The sequence below is a fragment of the Molothrus aeneus genome, chromosome 7 (assembly GCF_037042795.1).
Source record: "Molothrus aeneus isolate 106 chromosome 7, BPBGC_Maene_1.0, whole genome shotgun sequence".
Lineage (NCBI taxonomy): Eukaryota > Metazoa > Chordata > Aves > Passeriformes > Icteridae > Molothrus > Molothrus aeneus.
The window spans coordinates 38222477-38233827 of NC_089652.1; positions in this window are offsets into that span (position 1 = coordinate 38222477).

The following is an 11351-nucleotide window of genomic DNA, read 5'->3' on the forward strand; positions in this document are numbered from 1 at the left end:
TGTGTGATGGGGAGGGCACGGGGCGGGGCGGTGCAGGTGAAGGCGCTGCGTTCATCCAAGGCCAGCCCGCGGTCCCGGCTCCCCGGTGCCCCGGCGGCGCCGGACCCGGCTCGGGAGGGTGACAGGGCCACGGCCTCCCCCTGGCTGGGCTCTGCTCTCCGGCCCTGCGTTTCCCACCGCTGTGCTGTATCCCGGCCTGGAAAAAAGCACACAGTGGCCTCAGGGGTGAAAGGAACACAGCCCGGGGCCAGAACCAGCTCCCGGCCCGGGATAAATGCCCAGAGCCCAGCCCGGGATAAACCCTCAAAGCCCAGTGCAGGATAAATCCCCCAGCTCAGCCCAGGATAAACCCCCTAGCCTGGCCCGGGATAAACCCTCAGCCCAGCCCAGCCTGGGATAAACCCCCTAGCCTGGCCTGGGATAAACCCTCAGCTCAGCCCAGCCTGGGATAAACCCCCTAGCCTGGCCTGGAATAAAACCCGACAGCTCAGCTCAGGATAAATCCCCCAGCCCAGCCCAGCCTGGGATAAAACCCCTAGCCTGGCCCAGGATAAACCCCCCAGCCCAGCCTGGGATAAATCCCCCAGTTCAGCCCAGGATAAACCCTCAGCTCAGCCCAGCCTGGGATAAACCCCCCAGCCTGGCCCAGGATAAACCCCCAGCCCAGCCCGGGATAAAGCCTCAAAGCCCAGCCTGGGATAAACCCCCTAGCCTGGCCTGGAATAAAGCCCGACAGCTCAGCTCAGGATAAACCCCCCAGCCCAGCCCAGCCTGGGATAAACCCCCTAGCCTGGCCCAGGATAAACCCCCCAGCCCAGGACAAAACTCCATAGCCCAGCCCAGAATAAATCCCCATAGCCCAGTGGAGGATAAACCCCCCAGCCCAGCCCAGGATAAACCCCCCAAGCCCAGCCCAGCCCAGCCCAGCAGCCAGTGCTGGCTCCCACAGACCTGCTCAGGAACACCGAGACTTCCCAGGAAACTGAGGAAAACCTTCCCAACCCGCTCCTGCCACTGGAGCCGCCCCACAAACAGCAGGGAAACCCCACAAACAGCAGGGAAGCCCCACAAACACCAGAGAAACCCCACAAACAGCAGGGAAACCCAAACTGCTCCCACTCCGAGACACCGTCCCACACTGTGCTCTCCTGATCCTACAGAGTTCCTGCAAAAGGAACACCCCAGGGCTGAGACACCTCAGGGCTGCCCAGAATGGCATTTCTGGGGTCACTAAAGGAAAACCCCAGGGCTGAGACACCTCAGGACTGCCCAGAATGTTCTGGGGTCAGTAATGAACACCCCAAGGCTGTGAGACACCTCAGGACTGTCCAGAGTGGCATTTTTGGGGTCAGTCAGGAACACCCCAAGGCTGAGGCACCTCAGGGCTGTCCAGAATGTTCTGGGGTCAGTCAGGAATACCCCAGGGCTGCCCAGAATGGCATTTCTGGGGTCACTAAAGGAAAACCCCAAAGCTGAGACACTTGGGGGCCGTCCAGAATGGCATTTCTGGACAGAATATTTGGACAGAATTCTGGACAGAATTCATTTCATGAATACCCCAGGGCTGAGACACCCCAGGGCTGTTTAGAACAGCATTTTCTGGGGTTGTCTCCGTGGGGTTCCCCAAAGGAGGAGCTCAGGCAGCCTCCCTGAGCTGCAGCGCCTCAGAGCCATCACCGTCAGTCACACCCCGACAGCTGGTCCAGCCCACAGCTCCACACCACAACTTCCAGCCAAGGCCCTCATAGGGCTGAGTGAAACATCTAATTACCATATCCTTAGAATAGATGTAATATAAATTTCATTACTCACTTAAAAGTTCTAAAGTTAACAGCATAAACTTGAAGTTGAGTAATTAAGTAATCCTTATATAGACACTTATTAAAGTATTTATACATATTATCTTAAATCTACATCTATCATTTTGCCAATTAAAATTAGGACTTTAATTGCAATTAAGTAATTTAATTGCCAATTGAACAGCAAAATTGCTAAGTGACTAATTTTAATGCCTATTTTAATTACCAATCATGACTGGGGAGGGAGCTAATCAAGCAGTATCAGAGTAATGATGTGAAAAAAAGCGGAGAACAAACATTCCAGACTCCACGCTTTTCAAAAAAGAACTCCAAATTGAATAAGTGCAAACACAATCGCGGCCGTGTGGGGGAATGCTGGGTTTGGGAGCACCAAGGGCGTGTTTAATTACAGCCACCTCGCCGTGCCCCGGGTGCTGCCGCCGGGGGCTCCGTGCGCCCGGAGGGGCTGGGGCCGCCCCTCGCAGCTCCTGCGGGAAAGCAGCGCCTGCAGCCCAGCTCGGGGGTCCCAGGGCACCCCAGCGCGGGGAGGTGGGCACGGGGCAGGCGAGGGGAGCAGGAGCGCCACTGGGCTGCCCAGGTGGGGGAACACGGCCATGCACGCTCCTTGAGGTGCGAGCCCACCGGCCTGGCAGGCTCTGGGTGCCACGGGGGAGCCTTTCCAGCCATGGCTCCTGGGGGCCAGGCCAGCCCAGCCGGGCCCACAGGCCCCGAGGGGAAGTGCCTCTAGTGGTGCCATTTCCCATAAAAACCCCAAATCCCATAAAAACCCTGAATCCATGGCAGCCCGGGCTGCCATTTCCCATAAAAACCCCAAATCCCATAAAAACCCTGAATCCATGGCAGCCCGGGCTGCCATTTCCCATAAAAACCCCAAATCCCATAAAAACCCTGAATCCATGTCAGCCCTGGCTGCTATTTCCCATAAAAACCCCAAATCCCATAAAAGCCCCAAACCCATGTCAGCCCGGGCTGCCATTTCCCACAAAAGCCCCAAATCCCATAAAAACCCTGAATCCATGTCAGCCTGGGCTGCTATTTCCCATAAAAGACCCCAAATCCCATAAAAGCCCCAAACCTATGGCAGCCCGGGCTGCCATTTCCCACAAAAGCCCCAAATCCCATAAAAACCCCTGAATCCATGTCAGCCTGGGCTGCCATTTCCCACAAAAGCCCCAAATCCCACAAAAGCCCCAAACCCATGGCAGCCCGGGCTGCGGTGCAGCCGGTGCCCCAGGGAGCACAGTCAGTTCTTGTTGGGGTGAGGCGCCCACGGGGGCTCCTGGGGCTGCTCCTCCCTGGCAGGAGCGGTGCGATGGCATCAGCACCACCACCGGGAGGCTGCCACCCCTGCAGCCCCGAGGTGCCACTGGGGCGCTGGCCTGGCACTGGGGGAGCACTGGGGGCACTGGGAGCACTGGGGGGCACTGGGGGGCACTGGGGGCACTGAGGATGCACTGGCAGCACTGGGGGCACTGGGGGAGCACTGGGGGCACTGGGGGCACTGGGGGCACTGGGAGCACTGGGGGACACTGTCAGCACTGGGGATGCACTGTCAGCAATGGGTGGCAATGGCAGCACTGGGTGGCACTGGCAGCAGTGGGGGGCACTGTCAGCAATGGCGGGCACTGGGGGCACTGGGGATGCACTGGCAGCACTGGGCGGCACTGTCAGCAGTGGGGGGCACTGTCAGTAATGGGGGGCACTGGCAGCAATGTGGGGCACTGGCAGCAATGGGTGGCACTGTCAGCAATGGGGGACCCTGTCAGCAATGGGGGGCACTGGCAGCATTGGGGGGCACTGTCAGCAATGGGGGGCACTGGCAGCAATGGGTGGCACTGTCAGCAGTGGGGGGCACTGGCAGCAATGGGGGGCCCTGGCAGCACTGGGTGGCACTGGCAGCAATGGGGGGCACTGTCAGCAATGGCGGGCACTGGGGGCACTGGGGATGCACTGTCAGCAATGGGGGGCACTGTCAGCAATGGGGGGCACTGTCAGTGTGGTGGGCAGCACCGAGGGCAGCACCAGCATGGCCGGGCAGGGTCCGTGCTGTGCCCCTGGCAGCAGCTCCCTCCAACACCCCCTGGCAGGGCCTGAGGGAGTCCATAAATCAGAGGGGTTTGGGAAAGCTGCAAAGGGCAGCCCCAGAGACAGCAGAACTGTGGTCAGAGCCAAGCAGCAGCCATGGGATTGGGCAGCAGAAAAATCATTTAAACTGTAGAAAAGCAAGGACAAATAGAACAATGGTCTGCGTATTAATGCTTGTCTAGAATGACTCCCTAAGGTGCTGAAAAGTTTATCTAGTGAGATATTAGTGAGTTCTGAGCCTAATAGTGGAGTTTTATCTGCTGCCTAAGATATGAGCAGATGACACCTTCCCATTTTCATATCCATGTAATGAGACTGATGCTGAAAAATAAAACATCTCAAGGCACATTCCCCAGCAGTCCCACCCCGTTTGTGGTTTGTAAATAGCCCCTGGCCAACGATAGGGCTCGGTGGGCATGGCAGGGCTGAGCTTGTGGGGCATCCTCAAGAGGCTCCTGCAGCCCCTGTGCAGCTCCTGCAGCCCCAGAGCAGCTCCTGCAGCCCCTGTGCAGCTCCTGCAGCCCCAGTGCAGCTCCTGCAGCCCCAGTGCAGCTCCTGCAGCTCCTGCAGCCCCAGTGCAGCTCCTGCAGCCCCAGTGCAGCTCCTGCAGCCCCTGTGCAGCTCCTGCATCAGGCCCTTCCCTGCACAGACTCCCCTCACTGCTCACACCCTGTCTAACCTGCTGCTTGTCCCAGCAGGCAGTTTTGGCAGCGAAGGGATTTGCTGCCTCTCCAACAGAGCAAAGTTTCAGACCAGCCAGGAGGTGCTGGCACAAAGGGACAGTTGTGTGCCAGGGCCTGGGTGCCCTGTCTGGCCCAGGGGGTGCAGGGGGCAGTGCCAGGCCCCCAGCAGCCACCCCTGTCCCCACAGCAGGGACACAGGGACAGCTGTGCTGGTGCCCTCACCCTGATCCAAGGGTGCTGTCACTCCAGTGAGCCCCCCGAGGGAACGAGGGTGGAGTGTCCTTCTGTCCAGCGTCACACGAGGGCTGAAGTCCCCAAACAGAGAAGGAGGCGTGGCCTGGAGCTGGTGTTGCCCCCTGGGCAGTGCCAGCCCCAGCGCCAGCCCCAGCCGGGGTTCGGTGTCTCAGGGCTGCAGCAGCAGCTCCCAGCTCCCCTCCGGCCTCAGGGGCAGTTCCAGCCCGGGCACTCGGTCCCAGGGCTCACACTCGTGTTCCACCAGCCCACCAGGCCTCCAGCAGCTCTGACCCAGCTCTGATGTCCGTGAGGGGCTGGAGGCACACGTGAACCTGGATGTCCTGGTGTGAAGTCAGGGCGTGGGAGTCTCCCTGCCGGGCTGGGCTGTGAACGGGCCATCTCACAAGCGCTCCGTTATCCCCCTCAGATATCCCAGAAACTTCAAGGGAGCGTTATTCTGCTCTTCCTCCCGCTCCTGGTGCCCTCCCGAAGCTCAGCCGTGCAGGCGGTGTCCGATGACACGAGGTGTTTATCGCAGCAGTGCCCATTTCCCCGGAGTCCTTGCCAGCCCGTGCCAGTCCCGTGGGAGCCGCGTTGTCCCCGTGTCGCTGCCGGCCACTCGCAGCGCCTGCCAGGGCCCCGAACGCGGGGATGTTCCCGGGGCTCGGTGTCCGGGTCCGGTGCCGCGGGAGCGCTGCGGGCTGGGGCTGAGATCCGCGGGGTGAGAGGCTAAAGGGCCCATATGGCGCTCGCTGCCGACCGTCTGCTCCCTGTCCCGCCGCGCCGCGCCTGCCGCCGCAGCATCTGCCCGCCCGCAGGCAGCTGTGCCGAGCCGCGCCGCCCCGAGCCTCGCCTGGCTGCGGGGGCTGAGTGCCGGGACCCCCTATCCTGTCCTATCCTATCCTATCCTATCCTATCCTATCCTATCCTATCCTATCCTATCCTATCCTATCCTATCCTATCCTATCCTATCCTATCCTAATCCTATCCTGTCCTATCCTATCCTATCCTATCCTATCCTATCCTATCCTATCCTATCCTAATCCTATCCTGTCCTATCCTATCCTATCCTATCCTATCCTATCCTATCCTATCCTGTCCTGTCCTGTCCTGTCCTGTCCTGTCCTATCCTATCCTATCCTATCCTAATCCTATCCTATCCTGTCCTGTCCTGTCCTGTCCTGTCCTATTCTATCCTATCCTATCCTATCCTATCCTATCCTATCCTATCCTATCCTATCCTATCCTATCCTATCCTATCCTATCCTGTCCTGTCCTGTCCTGTCCTGTCCTGTCCTATCCTATCCTATCCTATCCTATCCTATCCCCACCCCCATCGTCTCCATCCTCACCCCCGTCCCCGTCCCCATCCCCGTCCCCGTCCCCATCCCCGTCCCCGTCCCGTCCCCATTTCCATTCCCATCCCGTCCCCATTCCCATCCCCATCCCCATCCCATCCCATCCCATCCCATCCCATCCCATCCCATCCCATCCCATCCCATCCCATCCCATCCCATCCCATCCCCGCCCGCTGTACCTGCCTCCGCCGCGGGCGCGGAGCGGGGCGGAGCGGCCGGAGCCGGGAGCGGAGCCCGGTGCCGGGGGCCGCCGCGCCCCCTCGCAGCCGCCGCCGCGCGTCAGCGCCCGTCACGGCCCGTCAGCGGCGGCGGGTGACGGCAGCGCCGGGGGAGCGGCCCGGGGCCGGGGGGCGGCTGCCGGCGGGCGGGGGCGGCCCCGGGCTGACCCGCTTCTTCCCGGGCTGACCCGCTCCCCTCCGGGCTGACCCGCGTGCTCCCGGGCTGCCCCGCTTCTTCCCGGGCTGCCCCGCTCCCTCCCGGGCTGACCCGCTCCCCTCCGGGCTGCCCCGCTTCTTCCCGGGCTGCCCCGCTCCCTCCCGGGCTGACTCTCTGTCCCCTCTGTGCTGTCCCGCTCATCCCGGGCTGTCCCTCTGTCCCCTCTGTCCCTCTGTCCCCTCTGTGCTGTCCCGCTCATCCCGGGCTGTCCCTCTGTCCCCTCCGGGCTCTCCCCTGCCGCCGCTCAGCGCTCCCGCATAGCCGAGGACTGGGGAGTGGTCTGTGTTTTGATTTGAGGGGGGTTTATTTGGGTTTTTTTGTTTGGTTCGTTTGGTTTGGGTTTAGTTTGGTTTTTCCCACCCACCACTCACCCCCCGATGTTCCATCACCACATGGTTCAGGGAGCATTCCTGCTGGAAGTGTTGGACCGGCTCCAGCCCTGGCTCTGGGGAGCTCAGCCTGGAGCAAAGGAGGCTCAGGGGGCCCTGTGGCTCTGCACAGCTCCTGCCAGGAGGGCACAGCCGGGGGGTCAGGCTGTGCTCCGGGGAACAGGGACAGGGAACGGCCTCAGGCTGGGTCAGGCCAAGTTCCTTTCAGATATTGCAGAAAATTTCTTCCCTGAAAGCGCTGTCAGCCCTGACACAGCTGCCCGGGGCAGTGGTGGAGTCCCCATCCTTGAATGGATTTAAATTCCCATCCTTGGATGCATTTAAAATCCCCATCCTCAAATGGATTTAAATTCCCATCCTTGAATGGATTTTAAACCCCCATCCTCGAATGGATTTAAAACCTGTGTGCATGAGGCACGTGGGGACCGGGGTCAGTGGTGACCTCAGCAGTGCTTGGGGAATGGTTGGACTCGATGGTAAAAGCTTTTCCAACCCCAACAATGCTGTGATTCCCTGATTTTGGGATCCCACGGGCCCAGCCCTGCCCAGGGTGCAGCTGCTCCCCTCTGTGACGAGGAGCGCATCGCTGGGTTTGATGTCAGACACGCGTCCCCTGCATGCAACTGATCCCAGCAAACAGACTATTTAAAGTGCCTGCTGAAGTTTCCTTACATAAAACATCTCCAGACTCGCCCCCCACGCACACACGCTCACACAGGCGTCGGTTGGGTTTTTAGCTTGGCAGCGTTCTCCTAACAGGCTTGGCAATGCCGAAAGCAGTAACTACGCTGCAGAGTCTGTTACAGCTCCTCATGCTACGCAGTCCTGAACTCCTGCTGGCTGACAGGCTGCCAGCCAGGCTGCAAGAATGGGAAAACAGCCCCCAGACCGTCCCAGGAACAGCACAGACCCCCTGGCTGCAGGTGGGGCGGGGAAGGATCGGGGACAGGCAGCCCAGCCCCGCAGGGACAGACGGACAGAGCTGCCCCATTCCCGCTCCTCCAGCAGATTACAGGGACACAGCTGCACTGTCCCTCTGGAATTCACGTGCAGCTGCCCCTGGGTGCCCTCGAGCCCCACAGGAGCACCAGGAGGGGGTCCCAGGGCCAGCTCTGCCCACGGTGCTGGGGAGGCGTCCAGGGTCTGCACTGGCCATCGCCCGCTGCTTTGGGAATGCTCTCAGGGACTGTCTCTGCCCCAGGCTGTTCTGCCAGCTCTGGAAACCCCCAAAACACAGCGCTTGACTGATGTATTTGTGCCACAAACAGTCAAAAATAGCATAATTGCCCATTGTTTTCCCAGTATTTTGGGAATTACTGACACAAGACACAGAAATCTGGAATAATTAACTGCTTTCGTTAAGTGAAATGTATTTTGTTGTTTTGAGTGAAACCCTTCCTCGGCTTGGGAAGGATTTGCTCAATGCATCTGGGGTCCTTCCCCTCGGCAGCATATTCCCTGGAAGACACTGCCAAGCAGGAAAACCAGCACCCACAGAAGCAGGGAGAAGGAGCAGGTTTGCAGTGACTGGTCACACAGGGAGGAGCTGCTGGCCCAGCTCCAGATGGACAAGGCTGTCCAGAGGTCCTCGCGCACGCAGAGGGGTCAGTGACGAGCTCCAAAAGTGGCCCTGGGTCTGCTGGGAGCAGAAGCCAGGGGAGACACTCAACACAAAGCCCAGCATTTTTCCTCCAAGGTGTTTCTCATTACAGGGGCCTGTGTGAGGTCTCTGGGGCTCGGATCAGGAGCCGCATCCCCGGTGCCAAAGCTGCCCGTGCAGAGAGGGGATGCTGGGGACACCACGGCAGCTGTCACCCATCCCGCTGCGCAGTGCAGGTGTGACACAGTGCCCGAGGGGTGTCTGCTCCCTCCCAGCCACCCAGGCTGCTCAGTGAGACGGGCCCCAAACCAGAGGCTGAAGTGCTCCCCATTTTCTGTGGGATTTACGGCTCAAAGGAAACGCAGGGGCTGCGGGAACGGGGAACAGGAGCATCCAGGGGCTGTGGGAACGGGGAACAGGCACACTCTGGAACGGGCACAGCCAGGGGCTGAGGGAATGGGGAACAGGAGCATCCAGGGGCTGCGGGAACGGGGAACGGGGAATGGGCACAGCCAGGGGCTGCAGGGAATGGGGAACAGGAGCATCCAGGGGCTGCGGGAATGGGGAACAGGGAACGGGCACAGCCAGGGGCTGAGGGAATGGGGAACAGGAGCATCCAGGGGCTGCGGGAACGGGGAACGGGGAACGGGCACAGCCAGGGGCTGAGGGAATGGGGAACAGGAGCATCCAGGGACTGAGGGGAATGGGCACAGCCAGGGGCTGAGGGAATGGGGAACAGGAGCATCCAGGGACTGAGGGGAATGGGCACAGCCAGGGGCTGAGGGAATGGGGAACAGGAGCATCCAGGGACTGAGGGGAATGGGCACAGCCAGGGGCTGAGGGAATGGGGAACAGGAGCATCCAGGGACTGAGGGGAATGGGCACAGCCAGGGGCTGAGGGAATGGGGAACAGGAGCATCCAGGGACTGAGGGGAATGGGCACAGCCAGGGGCTGAGGGAATGGGGAACAGGAGCATCCAGGGGCTGCGGGAACGGGGAACGGGCACAGCCAGGGGCTGCAGGGAATGGGGAACAGGAGCATCCAGGGGCTGTGGGAATGGGGAACGGGGAACAGGCACAGCCAGGGGCTGAGGGGAATGGGGAACAGGGAACGGGCACAGCCAGGGGCTGCAGGGAATGGGGAACAGGAGCATCCAGGGGCTGTGGGAACGGGGAACGGGCACAGCCTGGAACGGGCACAGGGGAACGAAGCCCACGGCCCCACCAGCGAGAGCCTGGCCCGCCCTGCCCCGGGGCTGCAGGGGCCCGTCCTTCCCCTTCGCCCACAGCTTAACAAAGCCATTTTCCAGCGGGGCTGCGAGCCCCGAGGCCTCCCGAAGCGGAGCTATTTTGAGTATTTTCCGCAGCATCTCCGAGCGCTGCTGTGCTCATGACTGGTGGGTGGGAGATGCACGCACGCAGATCTCCGGAGTGTGCCAGCCCAGCCTCCTCCTCCTCCTCCTCCTCCCGGCAGCGGAGCCCGGGCTGAGGCGGCGGCTCAGAGTCCCCAGCAGCCCCAGGCTGTCCCGGGCTGTGCCTGCGGGGCTGGGTGGCTGTCCTGGCACCCTGGGTGCCTGTCAGGGGCTGTGTCCCCTGCCCAGGACATGTCCCAGCAAGGGGCTGCTCCAGGGATGGAGGGTTTGCATCCCTCCGTTCCCCCGGACAGGACAGCCTGGTTTGCACAGCACGAGGTTAATTTCTAGAGGAGACCCAGGTGTGTTTTGAATTCATGCTCTGAACCAAGGCCCTGGCAGTGTCCCAGCCAGGTGTGACACTGGGGCTTGGAGCAGCCTGGGGCAGTGCAAGGTGTCCCTGCCATGGCAGGGTGGGACACAGTGAGCTGTGAGGTCCCTTCCATCCCAAAACATCCCGCACTCTCGGGTTCTGTGTTGCTGAAATGGCTCCCGAGGTATTAAAAGTCTTTTTCCCAGCCCCGTGACCGAAGAAGTCGAGATTCCTCAGCTCTGCTTTTCAAGGTTGTTTATTTTTCCTTATCTATAACATTCTTTTTCTGACCTGCTGAGATCTGTCAGGCAGGTTGGGTTGTGGCACAGTCCCTGCCCTTGGGGTGGTGTTGCCTTTTGATACTAAGAACTACGTGTACTTTATTTACAATAATTTTCCAATACCCATCACCTATGTTAGACAGTCTGTCTCTGCTCTAAACCAATCCAAAGTGTCACCATCACAGCAGAAGATGGAGGACAAGAAGAAGAAGGACAGGACACACCCAAATTCCTCCATCTTGCCTCTTGAACCCCCATTCTAAATCCCCAAAATTTTACTTTTTCACCCTGTGACAAATTCACTATCATTCTACTCAAACCCTTGTGGCTTGTGAACCTTCACACAAAGTTGGGAATTGTTTCCATGGGCTAAAATGGAAGGCACAGGTGTTTGTGACTCCGTGCCAAGGTCTCTGAGCCCCTGCCAGGGTCTGGAATCACCCAGGGCAGCCAGAGCGATGTCCTGGGCTCTGACACTGCAGCTCTGTGATGCTGAGCCCAAGCTATAAAGCACAAGCTCCTCTGGGCAGAGGCTGCTGGAACCTTCCATCACTGCAGAAGGTCCTGATGACCAGGGACAGAGTGCAAGAGCCCCGAGCTGCACCCTGAGCCCACCCAGGCCTTGCCCAGGCTGCTGACACCTCTGCCATGGGGCAGGGATGCGGCTCAGCGCTGGGCTTGGCAGCAGTGATGGGTTCATGGTTGGGCTCTGTGTCTGAGAGGGCTTTTGCGCCCCAAGCC